The sequence below is a fragment of the Bubalus bubalis genome, chromosome 2 (assembly GCF_019923935.1).
Source record: "Bubalus bubalis isolate 160015118507 breed Murrah chromosome 2, NDDB_SH_1, whole genome shotgun sequence".
Lineage (NCBI taxonomy): Eukaryota > Metazoa > Chordata > Mammalia > Artiodactyla > Bovidae > Bubalus > Bubalus bubalis.
Genome location: NC_059158.1, coordinates 33,861,368 through 33,885,204, shown reverse-complemented (window position 1 = coordinate 33,885,204; position 23,837 = coordinate 33,861,368). Strand labels below are relative to the sequence as shown.

At 48.1% G+C, this 23,837-nt stretch overlaps 1 long non-coding RNA gene and 1 pseudogene across 1 annotated transcript; both read left to right on the top strand.

Annotated features, from left to right (window-relative positions):
- The first annotated feature begins 2,397 nt into the window (after window positions 1–2,397).
- Window positions 2,398–5,224, top strand: LOC123328409. Its single transcript, XR_006543217.2, has 2 exons — window positions 2,398–2,786; window positions 4,893–5,224. It is a non-coding gene; the product is annotated as an uncharacterized LOC123328409 (long non-coding RNA).
- A 4,627-nt stretch (window positions 5,225–9,851) lies between these two features.
- LOC102397587 lies at window positions 9,852–23,258 on the top strand (annotated as a pseudogene).
- Window positions 23,259–23,837: the final 579 nt, after the last annotated feature.

Below are 23,837 nucleotides of genomic sequence, written 5' to 3'. Positions count from 1 at the left end.
CTACGGGGAATGGGAAACCATTAAAAAGGACACAAATTTGAAAATCAAATAGAATTCTTAGAATTAAAAAAGACAATAGCAAAATTACAGCATGATCACTTTGATCAGAATAGAGTGATGAAAATAGAGAATGATCTACCTTCTGAACAGAGCAGTTACTGGTGTTGACATTGTTCAAAGTGTGGCCAGTGAGAGCTTGTGGCTAAGAGGGAATGGAGGAGTCATTCAGAGGAGCTGAGGTGATAAAGGAACTGAGAGGTGAGGAGGGTTGGTGGATTGTTCATGTGACCTGTGAACTCCTCCAGAATCAATGGCAGGACTTGTGGTGAGGAGACAGGTGCCACTGGATGAGAGAGTAGTTATTAGATGACAGAGTGAAGAGAGCTAGAGTGGTCTTGCCAAGTGAGATGGAAACCCATCAGGGAATTCTAACAGGAGTGGAGAGGGAGTGATCAGGAAGTGGTGTTGCTGAATGAGGAGGTGGATCTCATTTCTGTGTCAGGAACTATGCAGGGTCTGCAATTTTGCCTACTTATAAACTGTTAAGACTGACACAGCTTCATGGGTGCTGGCAGAACATTTGAAATTCCTGGGTCAGAGACAGAGGATAGTTTATTACTCACAGCAATATCAGTAACCAGAGGATTATCACTTGCATTGATTCTTTGAGCCCCAGTTCCTACAGGGTGATGCAAAGATCATCAAGTGATACATACATTTGAAGTAAGCGATGTTTCAGGAGAGGAACGCTGAGTTCAGAGGTCGAATCTTTTATAATAAGCCATAGCTTGGCATTACTTCTTCTTTGGAGGCAGACACAGTCTCTATTGTCAGATTCTGGTCACCACACAAACATCTTGAAAAGAAAGTCCAGAAGGAACGGAGTCAGTGACACCGCTGGAAAGATGTTCCGTAAGATGAAAGATCCGTGGAGGACTATCAACACATACGAGCCTCTGGTCCACCAGGTATGAGGAAGAATGGCTTTTACTTTACAAGACTCAAAGGAAGTGATGTTCTCAGAGGCCAGCAGGATTTTAAGTAAGGCCAGGAGGTGAAAGATATTATGAACATCTATGAGAAAATTAAGAATTTATGGAATATGTTCTACCCATTAAATAAATTCTTAAAAGCAGAATTAAATAAAATCCTAAAAACAGAGGTGCTTATTGGATCATTAAAAATAAAATCTTGCACCAGAACTCTGTTTGGTATAACATAACACAATACAACATTGTGTTGTGTGTTCCAGAAAAGACAGAGTGAGAGAGGGGCTGGCCACTGGACCAGAAACAAGGAGACCTGGACAGTGGCCCAGCTCTCCACCAACTGGCTGTGGGGAATTGCTTTCCCTCCCTGGTCATCATTTGTTCATATAAAATGAGAAGGAAGGAGATATTCAATAATTTTGAGATCTACCCCCTCCTTTTTTTTTTTAAATCGCTTTTTTTTTTTAACACTAACAATCTATGTTGTACCAACCGACTTCAGTATTTTTGCTTGGAGAATCCCATGGACAGAGGAACCTGGCAGGCTAAAGTCTATGGGGTCGCAAGAGTTGGACACGACTGAGTGACTAAGCGCACGCGCGTGCGCGCGCACACACACACACACACACACACCTATGTTGTCCATATTCAGAAAATCAGGACTCTAAACATAATACCTAAAGAAATTCTCTATTTACCAGAAAACCTCACTTTTCATCCAGGCTGAGGACAGAGTTTAGTAAAATTTAAAAAGATGATTTAAATAAAGTAGTCACAGAGGTAGTGATAACCATGACTATGAAATAGAAGATGGACAGTATGGCTCCCAGTCTGGTGCTGCCCTTCATTTGGCTTTGGATGCCAAAAGTATCCATGGCTATTATTGCCTAGACAGTACATTTATTTTAACTTTCTGGAGAGTCAGACTGACCAACTCTGATTTCCTAATATAGGAGTGCACATTTAGCGCCTCAGAGAGGCAGCATGCGTCAGAGAATGAATGTGGGCTTTGGAACCCAATAAACCTGGGCATAAATCCAGACTCTTCCACTTACTGGCGAGGTAACTACAGTCCGATAGTACTTTGTGGCACGCCCCACACCCCTCTCCTTTGGGAGCCGTTCTGGAGGCTGCTCCCGTGGTTCAGTGGGAAGCTGCAGATCTCATATGGCCACACCTCCCTGGTCACAGCTGATTGGTTAAGGGACAGGTCTCTGGCCCAAGCTGAGCCAATCAGAGTCTTTCCCTGGGATTTCTGAAACTGAAATTGAGTAATGGAGTCAGTCCTCTGCTGACCAATGCTGTGGATGACAGCCAGGAGGGAATGTAGGCAGATGCTAACTGCCACGTGCATTGGAGCAAAGACGGGAGGTGGAGAGAGAGGCCCAGGGTATCTGAACCCCTGCTTCTGGTCACTCTCAGGCTGCCACCCCTTGCAGGGTTTGCTTCTTAAACACGTGATTGTACAGGTATCTCTTGCTTTTTGAAAGTTCACTCTACAGTACTTTGATTTTATGAAAGCACAGCGTTAGTACTTGTTATTGCTAACCAAGAGAAATCTGAAGAGGATATTTGCTGTTGTGAAAAAGAGGAAAGCAAAAATAGCGTTCAGTGTTTGTTTTGCAGAGGCAAATTGTGGAGGCAGTATGTACCAGAGAGTGGCTCCACCAAGCTCCTTCCCTGGGAGCTACACTCAGCTTCTGAGCAGCATACCGCCATAGCTTTGAACTGTGTCTGTGAGCGTCTGTGCTTTATATCGATTTATTCTGTGCATCCCTAAGGAAGATGAGTCCCAAGGTAATTGCCTCTTTGCTTTAACACTAATTTTGGACAGTGAGGGAAACTTGTGTCGTCGGATACATTGAGTCCCTTTGGTGTAAAGTTGGCTGAGTTGGCTTTAATCATTTGCATCTCAAAGAAGACTGACTTGTTTAGAAATCCTGATCGAGGAACTTCACAGTTCTTCAGTTTTCTGATTTATAAAATGGTAAAATTGGGATAGAAATGTATAGTAGGGGTAGACAAGCAGATGAACTGACATAGCTTATGAGAACACTTGGCACCATGCCTTGCCAGTAGGTAAGCTCAAGAAATATTAATATTCTTTCCTTTTTGGCCTTGCAGGCATCCGGGGTGCTGTTTCTTTCTTCTTTTTAAAAAAAGTTTACTAAGCAGAGGACTTACTTTTTTTTTTTTTGACTGTACAACTTGCGGGAACTCAGTTCCCTGACGGGGATCAAACCCGGGCTCCCTGCAGTAGAAGCATGGAGTCCTAACCACTGACTGCCAGGGAATTCCCTGTTTCTTTACGTCAACATTTATTGAGCACTGATCCCAAGCCAGGCATTATGCTTGGTGCTTAGAATGCCTACTTTCAGTTAGCCCCACAATCATCCTAAGACGTAGCTACTATTAATATTTGGCTCCCCACCCCACCTGTCTTGTGCCCAAGATTGGTGGCTGTCCCTTGAGGCATCCAGCAGTGTCTCAGCACCAATAAGAATGCATGCCTCCTGCCCTCCTTGTACTCTGGGACAAGGCTGGGCACATCTCCATCTTACAGATGTGGAAGTGATCATGAAGGGAATGGATAGGGGGCTATGAACTTGTTCACTGGAGTTAAGGATCTTCAACTCCACCCAGGTCCTACACTGCCTAAACTTCAGAGGAGGTGGGTTTGGACAGTTTTAACAGAGATGTGAGAGTAAATGTTCAGAACTTACTACCTCGACAAGACATTTAGGCTGAAAACAGGAGACAGTTCCAAGAAGGCTTGGTTGAGATAACACAAGTGTGTTATAAGGGATATTAAGGGGTGCTACGGGGAGGGAGGTGCCTACCCCTCTTGAATTTAGCATCCTGGAGGAGACCCTCCTTCACCTGGTAGAATCCCCTGCTCCCCCTACAGAGCACAGCCTTGTCCCACAGTGTAAGGAGGGCAGGAGGCATACGTTCTTACTGGTGTTTAGACACTGCTGGCAGAGAAGGCAATGGCACCCCACTCTAGTACTCTTGCCTGGAAAATCCATGGACGGAGGAGCCTGGTGGGCTGCAGTCCATGGGGTCGCTAAGAGTCAGACATGACTGAGCAACTTCACTTTCACTTTTTACTTTCATGCATTGGAGAAGGAAATGGCAACCCACTCCAGTGTTCTTGCCTGGAGAATCCCAGGGACGGGGAAGCCTGGTGGGCTGCCGTCTATGGGATCGTATAGAGTCGGACATGACTGAAGTGACTTAGCAGCAGCAGCAGCAGATACTGCTGGATGCTTCAAGGGACAGCCACCAATCTTGGGCACAGGATAGGCATGGTGGGGAGCTATGGGAGACCCTGCAGTGAGTTCCTAGGGAACACGAGGAATTGAACTGGGGAAACTACCAGGATGTGGTGAGGGATGGGGGGAAAGCTATTTTTAAAGATTTTCTTGAATTTGGTAATCAGCTGGACACAGGAGGTAAAAGAAAGCTAGGATCACAAAGTTATCAGTTTTTAGATAGGTGGTTTCCTGGAAAGACAGAGGAAAATTCCTGAATTTTAGTACTGTTAAAAGTAATAAATAATAAAGAAATCAAGAAAAAGTAAACCATCAAACCACAGTGATCAATCAGTGGTGTGTGGCTAAGAATCGATTGTCATGGGACTTCCTTGATGGTCCTGTGGTTAAGATTTCATCTTCCAATGCAGGGGGTTCAAGCCCTGGTTGGGGAGCTAAGATCCTACATGCCACACCATCAAAAAAATCAAAACATATTGTAACAAATTCAATAATGACTTAAAAAATGGTTCACATAAAAAAAATTTTTTTTTTTTTAAAAGAGAAACGATTGTCATATCTGGTTTTGGAGGCACGGTGTACCATACACTTCTGTACTCACTATTTTTCACCTCCTTTCTGTTTACAGCTGGTCCTCTCTGGATGCTCTGTAGTCCCTCAAACCCCAAGGAACAAAGCAGCATGACGTGACTTTTCAGCGGCCTGAAGCTTTGGAGCTTGGGTGGTAGAAACAACAGAGTTTGGTACTAGGAGTGCAGGGTCCTGCGTCTGTGTTCTTGGGTTGCTATGAACCGGCTGTGTGATCACAGCCAACTCAGTCTTCTCTCTGAACCATGCAGGAAACTGTCACCCAGACTCCTTAGTGGCTGCCTCTGGGCCTGCTGAGTGGGAGTGGAACATACCTGTGCCCCCTCTGAAGAGGGCCTCCACTTCTGTCTTTTTAAAAAATTTATTTATTTGTTATTTTTGGCCATGCTGGGTCTTTGTTGCTGCACACAAGCTTTCTCTAGTCGTGGTAAGTGGGGGTTACTATGCATTGCGGTGAGTGGACTTCTCATTGTGGTGGCTTCTCTTGTGCGGAGCACGGGCTCTGGGTACACAGGCTCTGGGCACAGGGGCTTCGGTAGTTGTGGCATGTGGCCCTAGTTGCCCCACTCACAGCATGTGGAATCTTCCCAGACCAGGGGTCAAACCGGTGTCCCCTGCATTGGCAGGTGGATTCTTATTGACTGTACCACTAGGGAATTCCCTCCCTTTCTGTCTTATACCCTGTAGACTGTAAATAACATTAATTTTTTCTTTAAAACAAGTCTCTTTCAACCCATGGATGAGACTGTATACTTAGTTTCTTGCAGAGCTCACATTCATGGGTCCTCTGGCCACATCAGGGCCTTGAAGGATTGTAGCAACAGTTAACCAGGACTTCACCATGTGCTCAACCGGGGACTCCTTAGGCCCCAACTCTCCTCGTGTGAATTAAGTGCCCTTAGGTACGTGCAGGTGGACGTCAGTGCAGATGGGGCCCCGGGGCTGCTGACCTGGCCAGGCAGGCGGTTTGTACCTGCATCTGGTAACCATTTCCTGTGCACTCCCTGGGAAGCATCTGCTTGCTGCTGGAAAGGACTGGATTTCACTTTCAGCATAATAAGGCAGACATCATAAGGTGTAGGGTTACCTGCAGGCGTAAATGTGGAGGCATGGCATGTGAAATACAGATTCTAATAATCTTCAGTGGGTTTTTGATGTGCTGGTTGGAGCCTGGCTGTGGGCCCAGCCAGAGTCCCTGGGGCCACCCCTGCCCAGAGGTGCATGATGGGGCGAACTGGAAGGAGCTGGTATTGGGGCTTATGGGTGGATTGGGAGAAACAGTCCCCTCTAGAGAGCAGGAGGGGTCCCTCACACATCTCTCATTGCTGGTTCAGGCTGTCCTTCCTGCCCGGTCTGATGTCCCTGCTCCTGAAACCATTTGCTGAGTCTTGGTTGGCTTCCTTACTCAAGGGGTGTGATGAGTGCTCCCCGGAGGCTGCTCCTCCCTGCCCTGTCCCCATTCTCAGCCACTCAGTCCACTCCCATCAGGGCTGTCTAGGATGTCCGGGGCTGGGGTGGGGAAGGACCTTCCCCTGTAGGTCAACCTTCCCCAGCATGTGACCCCAGAGTGTTGCCATCTCCACCTCTGCTCGTGCCCTCCTCCCTGCCCTGGCCTGGCTTCCACTGGAGATAAATCTCTCCTTACCCACATTGACCAGTTGAGAAGGAAGCTGCTCAAGGTCTAGAGCTCCCTAAGCAATACCCCATGTCTCTAACTGAGTCTATTTTGTCTCTGTTTTAACAATCCTCCCCAAAGAAGCCCTTCAACTTCTCCCCGTTTTCTAATGAATTACATGCACGCTGCTTTGTCTGGAGTTCCACACTCTTTGTAAGCTGGACCTATCCACCCTGCCAGCCTCCCTTCCATGTTGCCTCTGCTCCCACCACTTCTTCAAGGCTGCTTGCTGATTCCTGAAGGTGCCCCAAACCCTGCTTCTACCACCATGCCACTGGTCCTGTGTCTGAGCTGCAAGTGCTGGGAACAGACCATCCTCCCAGCTCATCGCTGGGGCCGAGCTCCGGGAAGCTTCACAGTCCCTCACACGCATCCTCTCCACTTTTGTGGCAGCTCATCATCTCCAGCTTCCTGCTCTGCATCCTAGGGCTGCATCCCTGTATTCCTAATGGTGCCCGGTACATAGAAGGGGGAACCTGAGTTTATCCACTGAGTAGAAATGGGAGGGGTGAACCGTGGTTCTGTGAATGGAGCACGAATTGTCTTTCCCATGACAGTCTTACACATTCCACCATTGGTCCAGGCCTTTTAAAAAATGATGGTCACTCTTGTTTAGGAATTTCTTCTTCTCCCACATCTCTGGCATCTGCATGTCCTCAGTCAGCTCAGATTCCTCTGCAGCGGCCCCCCACCCCTGACCCTCTCATGGGTGATAATAAGAGCTGAATTTCTCTTTGGTTGCCGCTGTAAAGGACACAGTCTGTGCCCTGCCCCTGACCCTTGCCACTCACCATTCCCATGCACTGGTGGCTGGCTGCAGCATCTATCCATGACTTGCTGCCTGAGGGTTGGGCTGGAGATGCTGGGGCATTGGTACTCCAGGGAACAGTTTGGAGTGGGTAGCCATTCCCTCCTGACCCAGGGATTGAACCCAGGTCTCCCATATCGCAGGCAGATTCTTTACCATCTGAGCCACCAGAGAAACCCCCACTGATGCCAGTGGTGTATAAGTACCCCAGCTCCCTTGCCCCTCAGTGAGACAATTCTGAGACGTGTCCCACTCAGGGTCTTTGAGGTCCCAGTGGCATCGAGCCCCAGATGCCTCCAGAAGCCACCTCTCATTACTATACCCCTTCGTCTCCCTGCCTCACTCCCCTACTCCCTGACTCCCGCTTCCTGGGATCACCTCCCAAGTAAACCACTTGCACCCAAATCCTCATCTCAAGCTTCACTTCCAGGAGAACTCAGCCCAAGGCAGTGTCTTAGTCTCATTGCCAGTAAGACGGAGACCCAAATCTTTTGCCTGGAACAACTCCATTTCCAGGCTGGTGGTTTGGCTCCTTTTGCAGGGTGAACTGGCTAAAGATCTTTTTGCTCTGGCCTCCTCTCTGACCACCAGCCTGTAATTAGCGCTGGCTCCACCATCCCCATCAACATGCAATCGGGTTCCCTGGCCTCTTTACGAGAGTTGCTCAGTCTTCCCAGAACAACATGACCACCCCACACCCCCACACCCAGCCTCTCCTCCTCTGGCCAGAACATCCCATAGCACCCAGCATGACCAGCAGCTCTTCCAGGATGGTGCCCACAGCTGCAGTCAGAGTTGGAGATGCCCTTTTGCCCCTCACAATGCACTGAGGTCTCACCACCCGGGAGGTTATGGACACGTAGTCACTGTCTGCACCTGGCGTGTGTGCATAAGAGACTATCTCACCTGGACACCAGCTCTGGAGAGACGGGGCCCAGATCCTAATTCTCTGTGTTCCCTAGAGGCATCTGCTCAATCTGAACAGATTGGGGTCCAGAAAATGCCCACTGATGACTCAGCAACCCCTTAACCAACAGGAGATGGGGTAAAGCTATTGGGTCAGCTAAAAAGTCCATTTGGGTTTTTCTGTAAGATGTTATGGTTTCCCAGGAAAGTGGATTCCAGAGAAGGAAGACCAGAATAGAGCAGAAAGGTGGAGGTTGGGGGAGGGAAGAAACAGAAAAAATGAGTGAGTCATATAGTAGCAGGGAGCTCTGCAAACCATTAGGTAATTAACCAAAGTGAAAAATCAGAGCGCCGGGCTTTGGCTGCTGTTACAGGGTTGCAGCTGCTTTCAGAGTTTGATTGAATAAAGTATTTTTATTAACTTCACATTTCGCTTCTAATTTTTCCCCTTGTTCTTTCTCATCGTGGGACCCTCCTGTTCCTTGGTTTCTTGACTTGGTGATAGGCAGTGGCAAGGGCCGCCCTCCCCCGCCTTCCCCGCCCTCCTCCCCGGCCCTGCCCTGGTTCTGCTTTCTCTGTGTTCCGAATACCTGTGCCCATAAACTTTCCCATCAATGCACACTTTGGGGCTACAGATCAGGCCAGAAGGCAATTCCCGGGGTGTGACTGAACTGACTGTATTCTGGAGCCCACTGGACCCTGACCTCTGGCTGCGAGGCGGACATTCACGGAGGAGGGAAAAAAAATGTGAAATCAAAGAGGTCATAAGATGTCCAAGTTCACAGAACTATTAAAAAGGGGCAGGGCTCCTACTCAGGCTTCCAATTTCTAAAATATGCCTACCAGCAGTCACTGTAGACCCCAAACTCTCCCCCACTGCTGAGTTCTGCTGCTTTGGTTCTCTCTCAGGTTCTCTGATGATGGGGTCCTCACCTTCCAGGTATCTCTGCCACCTTAGTTATTTTTCCCTGAAAACAAACCTGATGTTCATGTTCTGTTGCTTGAAACTCCTCAAAGCCTCCCTAGTGTCCAGAAACTCAAGTCCAGATAAGACCCTGGTGGTCTTAGGTGCTTCTGGAAACCTCTCCCTGATCATCTCATGGTTTCCTGAACAGGCCTCCTTTCTTCATGCATCTGTGACAATGCAAACATGCGGGGCGGGAGACCCCACCCTGGCCTCCCTCTCTGATCTGCCTGTGGACTCATTCTCCTTCTTCGAGGCTGAGTTCAACATCAGCTCCGTGGAAGCTCCCCATCACCCCTTTGGACAAACACATCCCTCTGTGCTCCCAAGAATATGCCTATTGTTGCCCTTTAAACCCTGGCCGCTCATGAGACACTGCTCTGAGAAAGCAGAGACCACTTCTCATTCAGCCCAGGGCTGCCAGCTGCTCGCAGGAACAGCCACCCCACTAGACGCAAAATGCTGCCACCTCTTTGGGGAAAGTTGCTGTAGGCCGTGTTCCCAGGGAAGCAGATTCTGAAAAGATGTTTGAGCGCAGGATGTAGAATGAGGAGGGCCCTGGGTGCCTGGGATGGGAGGAGAAGGGGGAAGCAGGCATGGGCAGAGGGAGAAGGTAAGTGGCCCCATGGGGGGCTCTGCAGCCAGCATGGCCCGGGTTGGAGCAGACCTGCTTTTGGCCAAAGTCATCTCACTTCCCAGGACTCCAGATGGGTCACTCATGGATGTGGGCTGCGTGGAAGAGGGCTCAACTTCCGGGAGAAAGCTTCCAGCAATTGAGGGCTGGCTGCCTGCTGCCGTAGCTGAGGATGTAAGTCTGTGGACAGAGGTGCCTTTTTCTGGGGGAATCAGATGTGAGGCAAAGGGTCCCTTTGTAGCAATCCTATGGATGCTTCTCAGAACACTGTTTTCAAAAGCATACGATAAAAAAAGTAAAGAATTACCAAAAAAGCCAATTGTACTGAAATAGTTATTCGTGTGGTACTGAAGCTGTTTGTGTCATTACAAACACACGAAGTGGCAAACACACCCGTTCCTGCCTTTATGGTTTCATCTGAGTATTTTATGTCCCCTGCTTTCTCTCTTTCCCAGGTCTGCCTAAAGCCCGTCCTTCAAGGTCACACTCAAATGCCACCTCCTGCATGAAGTCTACCTAGACTGCTCCAGTCTGGCCTGTACTAGTTTTTGCAGAGCACAATATTTGCTCTTGTTTCAAGACATGTTCATCTTTTGCCCAGAGATTATAACTCTTGATGTAAGAATAGCATGATAATAAAGGCAGTAATCAGAGAAGGCGATGGCCCCCCACTCCAGTACTCTTGCCTGGAAAATCCCATGCACAGAGGAGCCTGGTAGGCTGCAGTCCATGGGGTCACGAAGAGTTGGACATGACTGAGCAACTTCACTTTCCCTTTCATGCATTGGAGAAGGAAATGGCAACCCACTCCAGTGTTCTTGCCTGGAGAATCCCAGGGGCGGGGGAGCCTGGTGGGCTGCCGTCTGTGGGGTCGCACAGAGTTGGACACGACTGAAGCGACTTAGCAGCAGCAGCAGCAAAGGCAGTAATAGCTAGCTGAGGTCCAGAGAGGTTGAATAACTTGCTTAAGGTTACATAGTGACAAAGTGGCAGAGCTGAGCTGGATTGGAGCTGCCTGGCTCTGAGCACTGTGCTCGGATCGGCTGTGTCTTCTCCCTGGGTCTCTTGCACTCCTTTGAGTCTTCCGTTAGAAACTACCCCACTGGTCATCAGGTTGGAGAGTGGATGCGAGGGCAGATGAAGGGGTGTCTTTAAAGAGGGGCAGAGGGGGCTTGGTACCAGTCAGATCTCAGCTTCTCATGCCAAGGAGACTTGGGTGCCAGGCACCCAAGGTCAGATCCACATCTCCCTCCTCCCCCCATCACCCCCTGCTCTTCTCTTTAGTTCTGCAGCCCCGAGAACTTGCTTCGTATCTTGTTCTCAGCTCAGACATTTGTCCAACTCTTTCTAATGGCTTGCTGCTTCACATGAAACCCCATCCAGGTAATTTTCCATTTCACACTGCAAAGAATAATAGCCTGGGGGCTCTTTTTATAGGAAAAACTCCTCCAAGTAGAGCAAGCCTCCACTCCCAGGCAGACAGCAGAAGTCTGCTGGGCAGCGGTATCTGCAGGAGCTGGAAAACATTAACTCTGCGTATAGATTTCCACTTCTCCCTGGCTACTCCTCGCGGTGATGAGTTTTGATATTTCCTGGCCATCTGAATCCACTTCTGTCTCTTTAATCACAGGGTCCTGCATCTCTTTGGGCCCCGCCTGCCTGGCCTCCCCGGGAACTTGGCATGTGCTGTTGCTGAGGCTCTCCTATCCTGCTGGAGAGATTCAACTCAAACTGCCTCCAGAAAGCCTTCTGTTTCTTCCTTACAGGGCAGCGGGGGGCGAGGGGGTGGGGTTGGAGGGGTGGATGGGCAGGGGGGCGAGGGTAAGGAGGAGAGTGATGTTTCTGAGCATCTACTATGTGTTAGGTGACAGTGACAGGTGTTTTTGGGTCATAAATTATAATTCATATACTCTGTAACAGGTTGGTTTCTCAGAAGTGGATGTAGAGATGGAGTTTGGGGAACAAGATGTTTAGGAGGGATTAGGATTAATGGGTAGGGAAGCAGAATGTGCAGAGGAAGTAGGTGAATTGTGACCCAGGTCTGGTGGAAGCACAGAGCAATATTGGCCCCCTAGGAGTGTCCAGCGGAGAAGGCAATGGCACCCCACTCCAGTACTCTTGCCTGGAAAATCCCATGGACGGAGGAGTCTGGTAGGTTGTAGTCCATGGGGTTGCTGAGAGTTGGACACGACAGAGCGGCTTCACTTTGACTTTTCACTTTCATGCATTGGAGAAGGAAATGGCAACCCACTCCAGTGTTCTTGCCTGGAGAATCCCAGGGACGGGGGAGCCTGGTGGGCTGCCATCTATGGGGTCGCACAGAGTTGGACATGACTGAAGCGACTTAGCAGCAGGAGTGTCCAGTGTTGGACCAAAGTGACTGGGCCCATAGCCCCCACATCTGCTTCATAATTGGATGCAGGCTGTTCTGGGAGGGGTGTGACTTTGGGGAAGGGGGACAGCTCTCTGTAGGGAGCCAGATCCTGAGGAACCAACAGCTGGGGGCTATCTGCTGACTACCCCCAGAATCAAGGACAGTATGTGTTCTTGAAGGGGGAGCTGGGAGTTGTATCTTTGTGTCTGCAATTTACAAAGGCAATCTTCATATCCTTATTTTACAGATGAGGCTCATAGAGGGCATGACAATCACCAAGGTCACACAGCTAGTAAGGAGCAGAACTCAAGGCTGTTTGAAGCCACACCTCATGCCTTTCCCATGATATTGTGCCCCAGGGGCCTGGGGGAGGAAAAAGGCGAATAGTGTGATGTTTAACATTTGTTTCCTTTTTAAAATTTTTTTTAAAAAATTGAAGTATAGTTGATTTACAATGTTGCATTAATTTCTACTCTACAGCAAAGTGACTCAGTTATACACATATATATTAATACATTCTTCTATATATTCTTTCCCATTATGGTTTATTCTAGGATATTGAATATATTTTGTTGGCCAAAAATTTTGTTCAGGTTTTTTCTGTAAATGAAATCCAGCTTCTGTAATTACAGAAAAACTCAAACAAACTTTTTGGGCAACCCCATAGTTCCCTGTGCTATGCAGAACCTTGTTGTTTATCCAGTCTATGTGTAATAGTTTGGATCTACTAAGTTCATCCCTCCCATAGCCCCCCTGCCTTGGCAACCACAAGCCTGTTCTCTATGTCTGGGAGTCTGCTTCTGTCTTGTAGATAAGTTCATTTGTGTCATATTTTAGATTCCACATATAAGTGATATCACATGGATTTGTCCTTCTCTTTCAGACTTACTTCACTTAGTATGGTCGTCTCTAGTTGCATTCCTGTTGCTGCTAACAATTGTTTCTAGAGTTGTCCATCAGCATTGTTCCTATGCAGAGGAGGGAGAAAATTTGTTTTGATAAGCAGATAGCGACCTGTACAAGCCCATGCCTGGGACGGAGCTTCATGATTCCAGAGGCTGGCACAGTTGTGGAGGTGGTAAGCATTACAGTGATCTTCCAAATGTGTCTGGAATTTGCCTACGCGGAGGAAGGGGGAAAGTTCTAGGTAGCAGGTACAATGAGCAAAGTGATGGGAGTTAGAACTGAGAAAGTCTCACAGGGAAAGTCGGCAGCGTGGCTTCGTTTGAGGGGAGCAGTAGGATCCCTCAAATACATGAAAGGCAAGTGGGGAAAATGAAATTCAGCTTCATTCTATTGAATTCCATAGGCTTTTCTTGAGCACCTACTAAATGCCAGGCAGCTCTCAACTCAGCCAGGCCCAGTGGACAGGAGGGCTCTCTTCCCCACTTGGTTGACGAGGCCTCAGGCATCAACCTACTGTCTGTGCTTTGGAGCTGGGAGGCCCACGACCACTGTGGGATGTGGTCCTGCCTGCAGGAGTCACTGCAGGAAGGCTGATGAGGCAGCTGCTTGAGTCCACGAAGAGCCTCCTTCTCCTTCAGGGAGGGGACCTTGGAAGGGATTCTGAGGGCAGCCATTCCATCCTCAGCACCAACTGTCTGAACCTGTCAGGGGAGGGTGAGGGGCTGCCTTTGTCTTGGGGCTCCCGGGAGAACGCAGTGAGGCAGAAATTAGCCCTCACTCCTACGAGGAGCCCTCAGGGAGAGGCCTGGGTGGGGGCCCAGCCAAGGTGGGGTGGGGAGATGGGAGAGTGAATACCGAGGAACATGTCCCGTCCTAAAGCTTCCAGGCAGTGAGAGTTCACTCACCTGTAAAACAAGAAAAATAAACAGAAAGCACAATTTAGCTTGAGAACACCCAACTTTTTCTTTTTCCCAGTAAGAACATTAGGGAAAAACCCCCGCTGTAATGGACTGAATTTTTACTCCGCCTCCCACCCCCTCCTGCCCCCAATATATTGATATCTTAGCACTTAGTACCTGTGAATATGACCTTTTTTTGAAATAGGGTCATTGCAGATGTAAGTAGTTAAGGTCGTGCTGGGATAGAACCGGCCTCTAATCCAATATGACTGATGTGCTTATAAAAAGGGGAAACTTGCACTCAGAGGAAAGGGAAATGATGTGAAAACCCAGGGGAGAAGGATGTGTAGGGACAGAGCAGAGATTGGACTGATGCAGCTGCAGGAATGCCGAGGATCGCTGGTCACCAGCAGCAACTGGAAAGAGGCAAGTAAGAATTCTACCCAGAGCCTCAGAGGAAGCCTGGCCTCGCTGGCACCTTGATTTTAGACCCCTGGCTTCCACAACTGTGAGACAATAAATTTGTGTAGCTTAAGCCAGCAAGTTTGTGGTCCTTTGTTATGGCAGCTCTAGGAAATTAACATGTGTGCATGCCTGCTCAGTTGCTAAATTGTGTCTGATTCTTTGCTACCCCATGGACTGCAGCCCGCCAGGCTCCTCTGTCTATGGAGTTCTCCAGGCAAGAATACTGGAGTGGATTGCCATTTCCTTCTCTAGGGGATCTTCCCCACCCAGGGATCGAACCCATGTCTGCTGCCAATGCAGGCGGGTTCTTTACCACTGAGTCCCCAGGGAAGCCCTAGGAACCCAATGCCTCCAGAGGAGGATTCACGCTGGTGTCCCTTAAATGCCTCTGTGTCCGTGTCACTGCCTCTTGCCCCTTTTTAAGCTTTGAAAGCTGCACTTCTCAAAGTGTGTTCCGTGGAGCGAGAGTTCCTTGTGATGTTAATGGACGTTAGGTGGAAACATGATTTTGTGGCAAAATATACTTGAGAAATACTGGGTCAAACAGTCTTAAACAGAGTCCTCTTCTGCAGGACTTTTCAGAGACTTTAATATGCAAAAGTGCATTGTCAATATGGTAGCACTTCCTGAATTCAATTGGTAGTGAAATTTATTTTTTGCCCTCTAAAATATGCTCAGTCTCCTGGGATTATTTTCTGAAGAATACTCTTTGGGGACCACTCTTCTAGAAACCAGGATTCTCAAATTTTCCATGAAGTACCTAGCATAGTACCTAGAGTAACTTCATAATTAACCATCCTGCTGATGCCGATGGTCCAGGTGCTGTGGGTATCGATGGTAGTGATCATGAGGATCCAGGTCATGGTTATGGTGGGGACACTGGTGAGGAGGACATTGGTAATGAGGGTGGGTAGTAAGGTATACCTCGAGTAAATCCCTAGGGAGAAAGGGCTGCCAACTCAGGTCTTCTGTATATGAATGACACCACTAGGCTTTGCAGAGTTAAAGACCCCGGCTTAGCAGGAGATGGTTCTGGAAAAGCAACGGTGCAACCCAGTGAGGTCGATGGGCCTGGAGCCAATAGAAGACCTTAGCAACATGGGAGACCCACCGAAGGTGTACAGCCTTGATTCCTGGAGCCTCTCTCAACATGAATAAAAATTAAAAGAATATCTTTTCCATGACTGGAAGATTCCTGCTATGGTGAATCATAATGTAGTGGGGGATGCTGTCAAGGCTTGTGAATCTGTTAAGAAATGAAGTGGAAACATGTGTGTTTGCCTCTTTGGGGCTGTGTTGTTTGGAATGGCCCGTTCTTAGCTCAGTCACACTGGAGAAGGTCAGATGAGTTACAGCCCTCCAAAGGGACAGAGGGAATTGTGAAGGTAGCAATGAAGTGGTGGTGGAGGTTTTTTATTTTTATTTTTTTGGATAAATTAATTAATTAGGCTGCTCCGGGTCTTAGTTGTAGCATATGAATTCTTAGTTGTGGCGTGTGGGATCTAGTTCCCTGACCAGGGATTGAACCTGGTCTCCTGCATTGGAAGTGTGGAATCTTAGCCACAGACCTCCAGGGAAGTCCCATGTGATGGAGATTTTGAAAAGACAACAGTATTGCCAGTGTTCATGGAGGGTGGACAAAAAGGATGCTGGTGGTGACAGGGTCACAGTGAAGGTGAGGACAATGCTCCTGGTGGCCAGAGTGCTGCTGGGAGCGACAGAGGCAATGGTGGAGGTGGTGATGGGGACAGTGATGGGAACATCCCCAGTGTGACGTTGGCAGCAGTTTGCGAGGAATCATGGCGTGCACCGTGCACCGATCAGAGTCTAAAGTGACTCTGTGGTCACCTGCTTCCTTCCTTTACAGGTAGGACAGGGCTCAGGAGATGCAAGCTGGCCTGATAAGCGCAAGACTTTGCCTTGGAGGCACTGTGTTATCTTCTGTGTAGAAAGGTGGCCCTTCACTTTCTCCATAAATTAACTCCGTAAACTTTCTGCTTTGCCAATTGTAAGTCGTCAGCCCCACAAGCCGTTCCCGCCTGGAATATGGAACTCAAACAAATAAATCACTCTTATTATTCACGTCGGCAGCAATGTCATCATTGCACGGGAGTCCAGACCTGGGCTGACCTACCCAGGGGACGCGGGAGGCCCCCCTCTATATTGTTCAAAGCCCAGCACACCATGATTCAACAGCGAACTTCTAGACAGAGGCCCCTATATCAAAGTGACATAATTTAATAGCACTCTCCTCTCTCATCAGAATGGGGCTTCGCTGGGGGTGGTAGACATACAGCTTCCTGGGGAGAGGGGGATGACTCTCAGAGGCAAGTTCATGCCCTGCCCCTATGAGAAGCCGGCTGTCAGGTCCCCAGCCTGTAAATTCACCGGGCCAGCTACTGACAGCCCTGCTCCCCTGCTCTTGTACATGTCGGCTCTGCCTGATTTTAAGGAGGAAATAGAAGCTCAATCTGGATCTGTGTCTGCTGGCAAGATGGCTGCCTCTAGGCAGATTTTTAGCATCTTGAGTAATGCATTCTGGCAAGGGCTGCCCATTTATTGCGTTGGCCAAAAAAGCTGTTCAGATTTTAAACATCTTATGGAAAACCCGAACAAACTTTTTGGTCAACCAGGACTTATCACAGGCTTGTGATTTGTGGGTCCTTGTTCTTCCTTGAGGGACACGAATGCTCGGCCAAGGCCTCACTGACCATTTATGGACATTCACCATATGTCCACAGCTTCCTTGGCACAAATCTGAAATCAGGGCATGTAATTAAAGCCATTGCCCTGAGTTTCTTCATGGTTTTATGCAGGGGACGCAAAGTGATAGTGGGGTTGCCCTTTTTGATCTTTTCTGGAAGGAGTTATTCATTTCATTTTTTGTGTGTTTTTTCCCCCCTCTGGGAATGAAATAACAATTCCAGCAACTTCTGGAAAACATCTGAACTAGTTAGTAGGATGTTAAAACAGGCTGGACATCTCATTCATAGATTTATCAGGTATTTTCCTATGACCTTAAGTGGTTGCGGAGGTCCTTTTGGAATTCCAGTTAGCTGAGGGATAGGGGTCTACGGAAGGCTTCTATTTCAATGTTCTAGGAATGAAAGTCATGGGGGAAGTTGCTGTGGCTTAGCAAGTTAAAGGGACTTTCCAGGTGGCACTAGTGGGTAAGGAACCACCTGCCAATGCAGAAGACAGGATGGCATTCTGTACTAAGTACTTTGGGTTTCCCTGGCGGCTCAGATGGTAACGAATCCACCTGCAATGTGGGAGACCTGGGTTCAGTCCCTGCTTTGGGAAGATCCCCTGGAGGAGAGCATGGCAACCTATTCCAGTATTCCTGCCTGGAGAATCCCATGGTCAGAGGACCCTGGTGGGCTATGGTCTATAGGGTCGCAGAGTCAAGCATGACTGAAGTGACTTAGCATGCATGTACTAAGTTAAAAGTTCTAGAATACATTGGAATTAGGTATTTTGGGTTTGGAATGTAAATGTGTAATATAAGAAGAATGTATGTTTTGGGGTCATTTTAGGCGTAACTCTGGAAGGCAGAGCCTGCATATTTTGGGGAATCAAGGGACTAAATGAATGTGTACAACAGTTTCAATAACACCATAGGGAACAGGTGACACACAAAATATGCCACCATCCTTATAGTGATACAATTCCATCTTGCTTTGTTTCTAAAATATTTCAAAACATAGTATACTGGAACATGAAGGTGTGACAAGACGATTTTTGCAGTTTCAGTTGTAGGAGCCCTGTGGTTGATTGCACAACATCCATTCACCCAGACAATTAGGCAGTCTCAGTGGGTCATGCTAATTCCATTCCACTTCCTGGGGATTGGCCCGGGGCAGGTGTGAGCCATTTTGGGTCAATGAGACAACAGGGGAGAAGCTCGGGGCTTCTGGGAAAGCGCAGCCAGTCACACCGCCCCTCTCCTTTCACCTTGCTGGATGTGAACAAGGATGCAGTTTGTGCCGGGGGCTGCTGGCAGCCATTTTGAGACCATGAGGGGAAGTAGTATTGGATGCAGCCAGCTCCACTGCTGAAAGAGCAGAGAAAGGAAAAGAGCTTGGGTTGAGGGGCTGAATCTGTCTCCACTGACCTCTTCCCTACCTCTGGGCTTCCTTCTGTGAAACATAATGCCGTGATTATGTGAGTGAGTCTTGGAAAGTGTTTCTGTTACCTGAGAGGAAAGCATTCTGACCCACCTGTTTAATGATTGTGTACTTATTATTACCGTCACTAAGCTAAGCTCTGAGGAGAGAGAAACAATGGAGTCCATGTGTTGTCCCTGACCTTCAGAGCTCTCAAATGCTTATTGGAGAGGTGATACAACTACACAGAAAGCCACAATGTATTAAGTATTAAATTGTGACAGAAGATACTCCCAAGGCAGGGCTTGGACAACTCTTCCTATAAAGGGTCAGATAGAAAATATTTTGATTTTTGTGGGCTGTATGGGCTCTGCTGTGACTGCTCAGCTCTGCCATTGTAGCACAAAAGCAGCCAGAAACAATGGCTACAAATGAGCATAACTGTGTTACAATAAAACGCTATTTAAAAGAGCAGGTGGTGGGCCAAGTTTTGCCTCCACCTGCTCTAAGGGAGTTCATAATCAGCAGGGGATGGGGGTCATGAGATGATTCCTGGAGGATGTGGGTGCTGGACAGACAGAGTGGACATGGGCAGCAGTCTGTCTGGTGCTGGACAGACAGCAGTGGACCATGCCATTCTACAGTCTACAGATGGAATTCAGAAAGGAAAGAGCCAGAGTGTATATCATAACCACATCTGACTGTCTCCCTGGTGATCAAGCCAATTCTGCAGTCCCTCTTCTTCCACTTACCAATGATCAGGCAAGAAAAGAGGAAATACCCAGGGGCCACACACAGAAAGAGTCCCTCCCAGATCTGCCTCCTACCCAGAGGAACAAAGGTGAATCTAGGCACACAGAAGCACAGAGCAGGCAGCCCCAGCAGGACAGACATGAGAGTCTTCAATTCAGAGAGTTGAATTGTCTTGGGGGAACTGGGCAGGTTCAGGGAGCTACCTCCTAAGGGTGACGTTGAGGATGGGTAGGCTTTGAATAAGAGGCAGGTAACATGGGCAGGTGGAAATAATGCTATGAACAGAGACTTGGAAGGGACCCCTCTGTGGTGTGAAGACGCATCTATAGGATGACACCCCATAGAATACTCTGGATGACACCCTCTTAGGCTACACTGGGAAGTTGTTCCCCACTCCCTTGAGACAAGAGCCTAAAGTTTCCTTTGAGGAAGTATCTAGACAATAACACCCAATAATACTGACCTACAGGTAGAATTGTTATTATTTAGTTGCAAAGTTGTGTCTGACTCTTGCAACCCCATGGCCTGTAGCCTGCCAGGCTTCTCTGTCCATGAGATTTCCTAGGCAAGAATACTGGAGAGGGTTGCCATTTCCTTCTCCCAGGCATCTTCCCAACCCAGGAATTGAACCTACATCTCCTTCGTTGGCAGGCAGATTCTTTATCACCGAGCCACCAGGGAAGCCCTATAGGCAGAGACTGGGAGCTATTAAATCTGAAGAACATCAGTGGGGTTTACAGGGCCTGCAGATGTGTTGGTAGGGGCAACCTACCTTGTCTAAGTGTGGACCAAGCAGGGTGATGAGAACATCACAGGAGGAAGATGGGGAGGAGTGGGAGGGTAGAGAAAGGCTTAGCATGAGAAGGAAGGTGGCTCGTTCTTTAGGACTGAGTGCAAGTCCATCCAGATAGCCCAGGGTCACACTTTGAGGAGTCGGGGAGGGTGTGCATTCCTGCTGCTGGGAAGGGGCGCTGTGAGGAGGCTGGAGTTTGCAGGGGGAAGGATAGCCTTGTCTGAGACGGACAGCATCGTTCAGAATGGTGAGACCCAGCATGCTCCCCACCCTCAAAGGCTACAACTTAGGGATGTAAAAATATTCCACCCCTGTTTTCCTACTTTGATGTGTAAGCATGGGGCAATCAAGTTGGAGAGAGGAGAAAGAGAAACCACACTGTGGAGTAATATCCTTTTGCAAAGAAATACATATTTTGGAAAAGGGCTGAAACTTGTGGAAGCTTTAGAAGGGTGTTTTCTTTTCTTATTTTTAAGAAGTCAAGGGTTTTGGTGAAATCAGTGTTGTTTTCTCAGGCGCCCAAATGAATGAACCTAGGCATAGCTTCAGAGAGACAAAAGGAAACCATAAAAATAGCTTTCTAATTACTGTCTCCTGTCCCCAAACATGACTGTCGAGGGCTGGGTGATGCCAACTCCCTTTCCCTAACTGGGGTCCGCTGTGCCTGTCCCCAGCTGTCATTCCCTGGCTCTGCCACTGCCGCTCTGGTTTTGCGGTGCCCTTTGCTTCTCTCTCTTTTTGTCTTCACTTACTTTCACAAGGAGGTGGTTGTTTCTCTTAACCCTCTGCTTTCTTTAGGTTTTGCATGGTTTTCATCTCCTGTTCAGCTGTCTCCATCGGTTCCCTTACCTTCATTCTGCAGGGCTATCGGTGACCTGGTTCCAATGAGGCTGTTGGGTTTTGTCCAGCTGCTTCTTCAGGCAGGCCCTCGGAGTTATGTGGCTGCTCTCTCTCCCTGTGAAGGTTTTTAGATTTGTTTTGTTCTTCCTGTCTTCTATATGTGTTTCTCCTGGCAGGGATATTGGCTGTTTATAAATTTTCAGGAGTGCTTTTCCTTTTAAGATGAGAGACAGGCTTCTGAATTTCTCGGGCTGAGACACATTATCTGTGAAATTCTTGCTTTGATGACTGGCAGATTTCTGAGCCATAGGGCTGGATTTCCAAACCTGGCTGGCCCCTCAAGCTGTGGTATCACCCTCTGCTTGTGGCTCTTTCTAGACCAGAACCTTCACAAAACAACCACTTCATTTGTGCAATACTTTGCCCCATCAAGCCTGCATCTTTAAAATTGATCAAGAAATAACACAAACGCTCACAACCTGGAAGAAATAAAATTCTCCATTATAACACAAACAGTTCTTCATTGAGTTATTAAAATATAGCAGCTGTGTGACACAGATGGAAAACACATAATGCTCATCATCCCTATTATTTAATACTAACCCTTTCAATCTTCACTATTCAAAATGGGGTTACTTGCGGGGGGGTTCTTCCCTGGTGGTCTGGTGGTTAAGACTCGGTGCTTCCACCGCCGGGTGTATGGGTTCCGACCCCTGGTCGGGGAACTAAGATCCTGTGTGTCACATGGTGTAGTACAAGCAAACAAACAAGAAAAATACAAGTATGAAATGTACACCTGGATTTGAGAGACTTGGCATCCCCCCCCCAAAAAGGTTAAAATGGCCAGAAATATGCATTTCTCGTCAGAAATGCATATTTCTATCTTTAGAAGTCAACTTCGGCAGATGGAGATCCACAACACCTTCCAGGAAATCAAGCTGTGGCTCTTGAGAGTTGAGAACATCTTTGATTTCTCCCAGACCCATTCTGAGCTTCAGATGGTTTAGTAGTGAAGAATCTGCTTGCCAATGGAGGAGATGTAAAAGAGATGTGGATTCGATCCCAGGGTTGGGAAGTTCCCCTGGAGCAGGATGTGGCAACCCACTCCAGTATTCTTGCCTGGAGATTCCCCTGGACAGAGGAGCCTGGTGGGCTACAGTCCATGGGGTCACAAAGAGTCGGACACGACTGAGATGACTTAGCAGCATCAGACCCATTTTAACCTGGCTCTCGCCATCTTCATCTTCCTCATGGTTTCAGTAAAGATAAAAAAGCATTTACTCCATTGTGTTACAAAGATTTCTTTGAGACTCTCTGTCAAAGTTAATGATGAAGAGAAGTTAATTCCATGAGGCTGCTGCTGCTGCTGCTAAGTCGCTTCAGTCGTGTCAGACTCTGTGTGACCCCATAGATGGCAGCCCACCAGGCTCCACCGTCCCTGGGATTCTCCAGGCAAGAACACTGGTGGGGGTTGCCATTTCCTCCCCCAATGCATGAAAGTGAAAAGTGAAAGTGAAGTCACTCAGTCGTGTCCGACTAGTATCGACCCCATGGACTGCAGCCTACCAAGCTCCTCCGTCCATGAGATTTTTTAGGCAAGAGTACTGGAGTGGCTTGCCATTGCCTTCTCCGAATTCCATAAGGAGAAGACTTCATAAAGCACAATGGCTCTGACTATTCCCTGAATGAGCCTCTGAGGATGGAGCTGGCTATTTTGGACACAATGCACTGGGATCTCTATATTGGGACACCACTGGACTTCTCAGCCCTATTCCACTCTCTGGTGGTCCTGGGCTGGCCCTGTGTACAGGGGTCGCCTTGGAGGCATCCTTCTCTCCAGGCCACCTCCCTGACCAGGCAGCTGAAGCCCCGAGTCCCTGGCCACCAGCTGCTGCAGTTCAAGGGGTCCACACTGACCTCGGTCATCATCACTTTAGAATTGGACAGGCTCATGCCCGATGCTGTGCTCCTGCATCTGATCTGCTAAAGAAGGCACTTTAGGCATCAAGCATTAGGCAGTTGAACCACTACAAGGAACTGGTAAAGCATCAGCTGGCAAGTGTTTAGTTCTCCTGCACAGACAACTTTCTGTTTCCCCTGCAACCTTGGTGCCCCGTAGAGCATAACGGCAGTCCCCCTTGCCTAGCCGTCTCTGTACTCTATGCTTTCTGGCTCCCACAGCAAGAAAGAAAGAAGGCACTGAAAGAGCAGCTGAGAACACGCCTGAGGTCTTATTGTCATATTGCCTCCAGACCTACCGAGTTAGATCTGCATTCTGCTTAAGAGAATAGCATAGAAACACATACACTACCATATGTAAAACAGATGACCAGTGTGAGTGTGATGTGTGATGCAGGGCACCCAAAGCCCATGCTCGCTGACAACCTGGAGGGATGGGGTGGGGAGGGAGGTGGGGCGGGGGAGTCAGGATGGAGGGGACACATGTATACCTATGGCCAGTTCATGTTGGCAGCAAAACCCATCATGATATTATAATTATCCTCCAATCAAAGTAAATAAATAAAATTAAAAGAAAAAGAGAAAAGATCCCTAGGTGATTCCTATGTAAGTTTGAGATGTCCTGCTTTTGTAACCATTAGAAACTTTAAATGGAGCAAGATACCAAACAAAAATCAATGAGGAAACAGAGTATGGTGGATGGCACTTAGAAATGCCCCATCAGTGGCAGCAACAATGAACAATGTGTCTATTTTTGTTTCAGCTTGATGGAGCCCCATACTGCAATCACTGAAGGACAAGTTGGGGCTCCTACTAATTCCTGGGCAGCTGATCATCTTTCCTTCTCCATGGAAAGGTCTCTGGAGGCTCTTCTCTGCCCTTGGTCAGAGGCCAGCTCTGTGT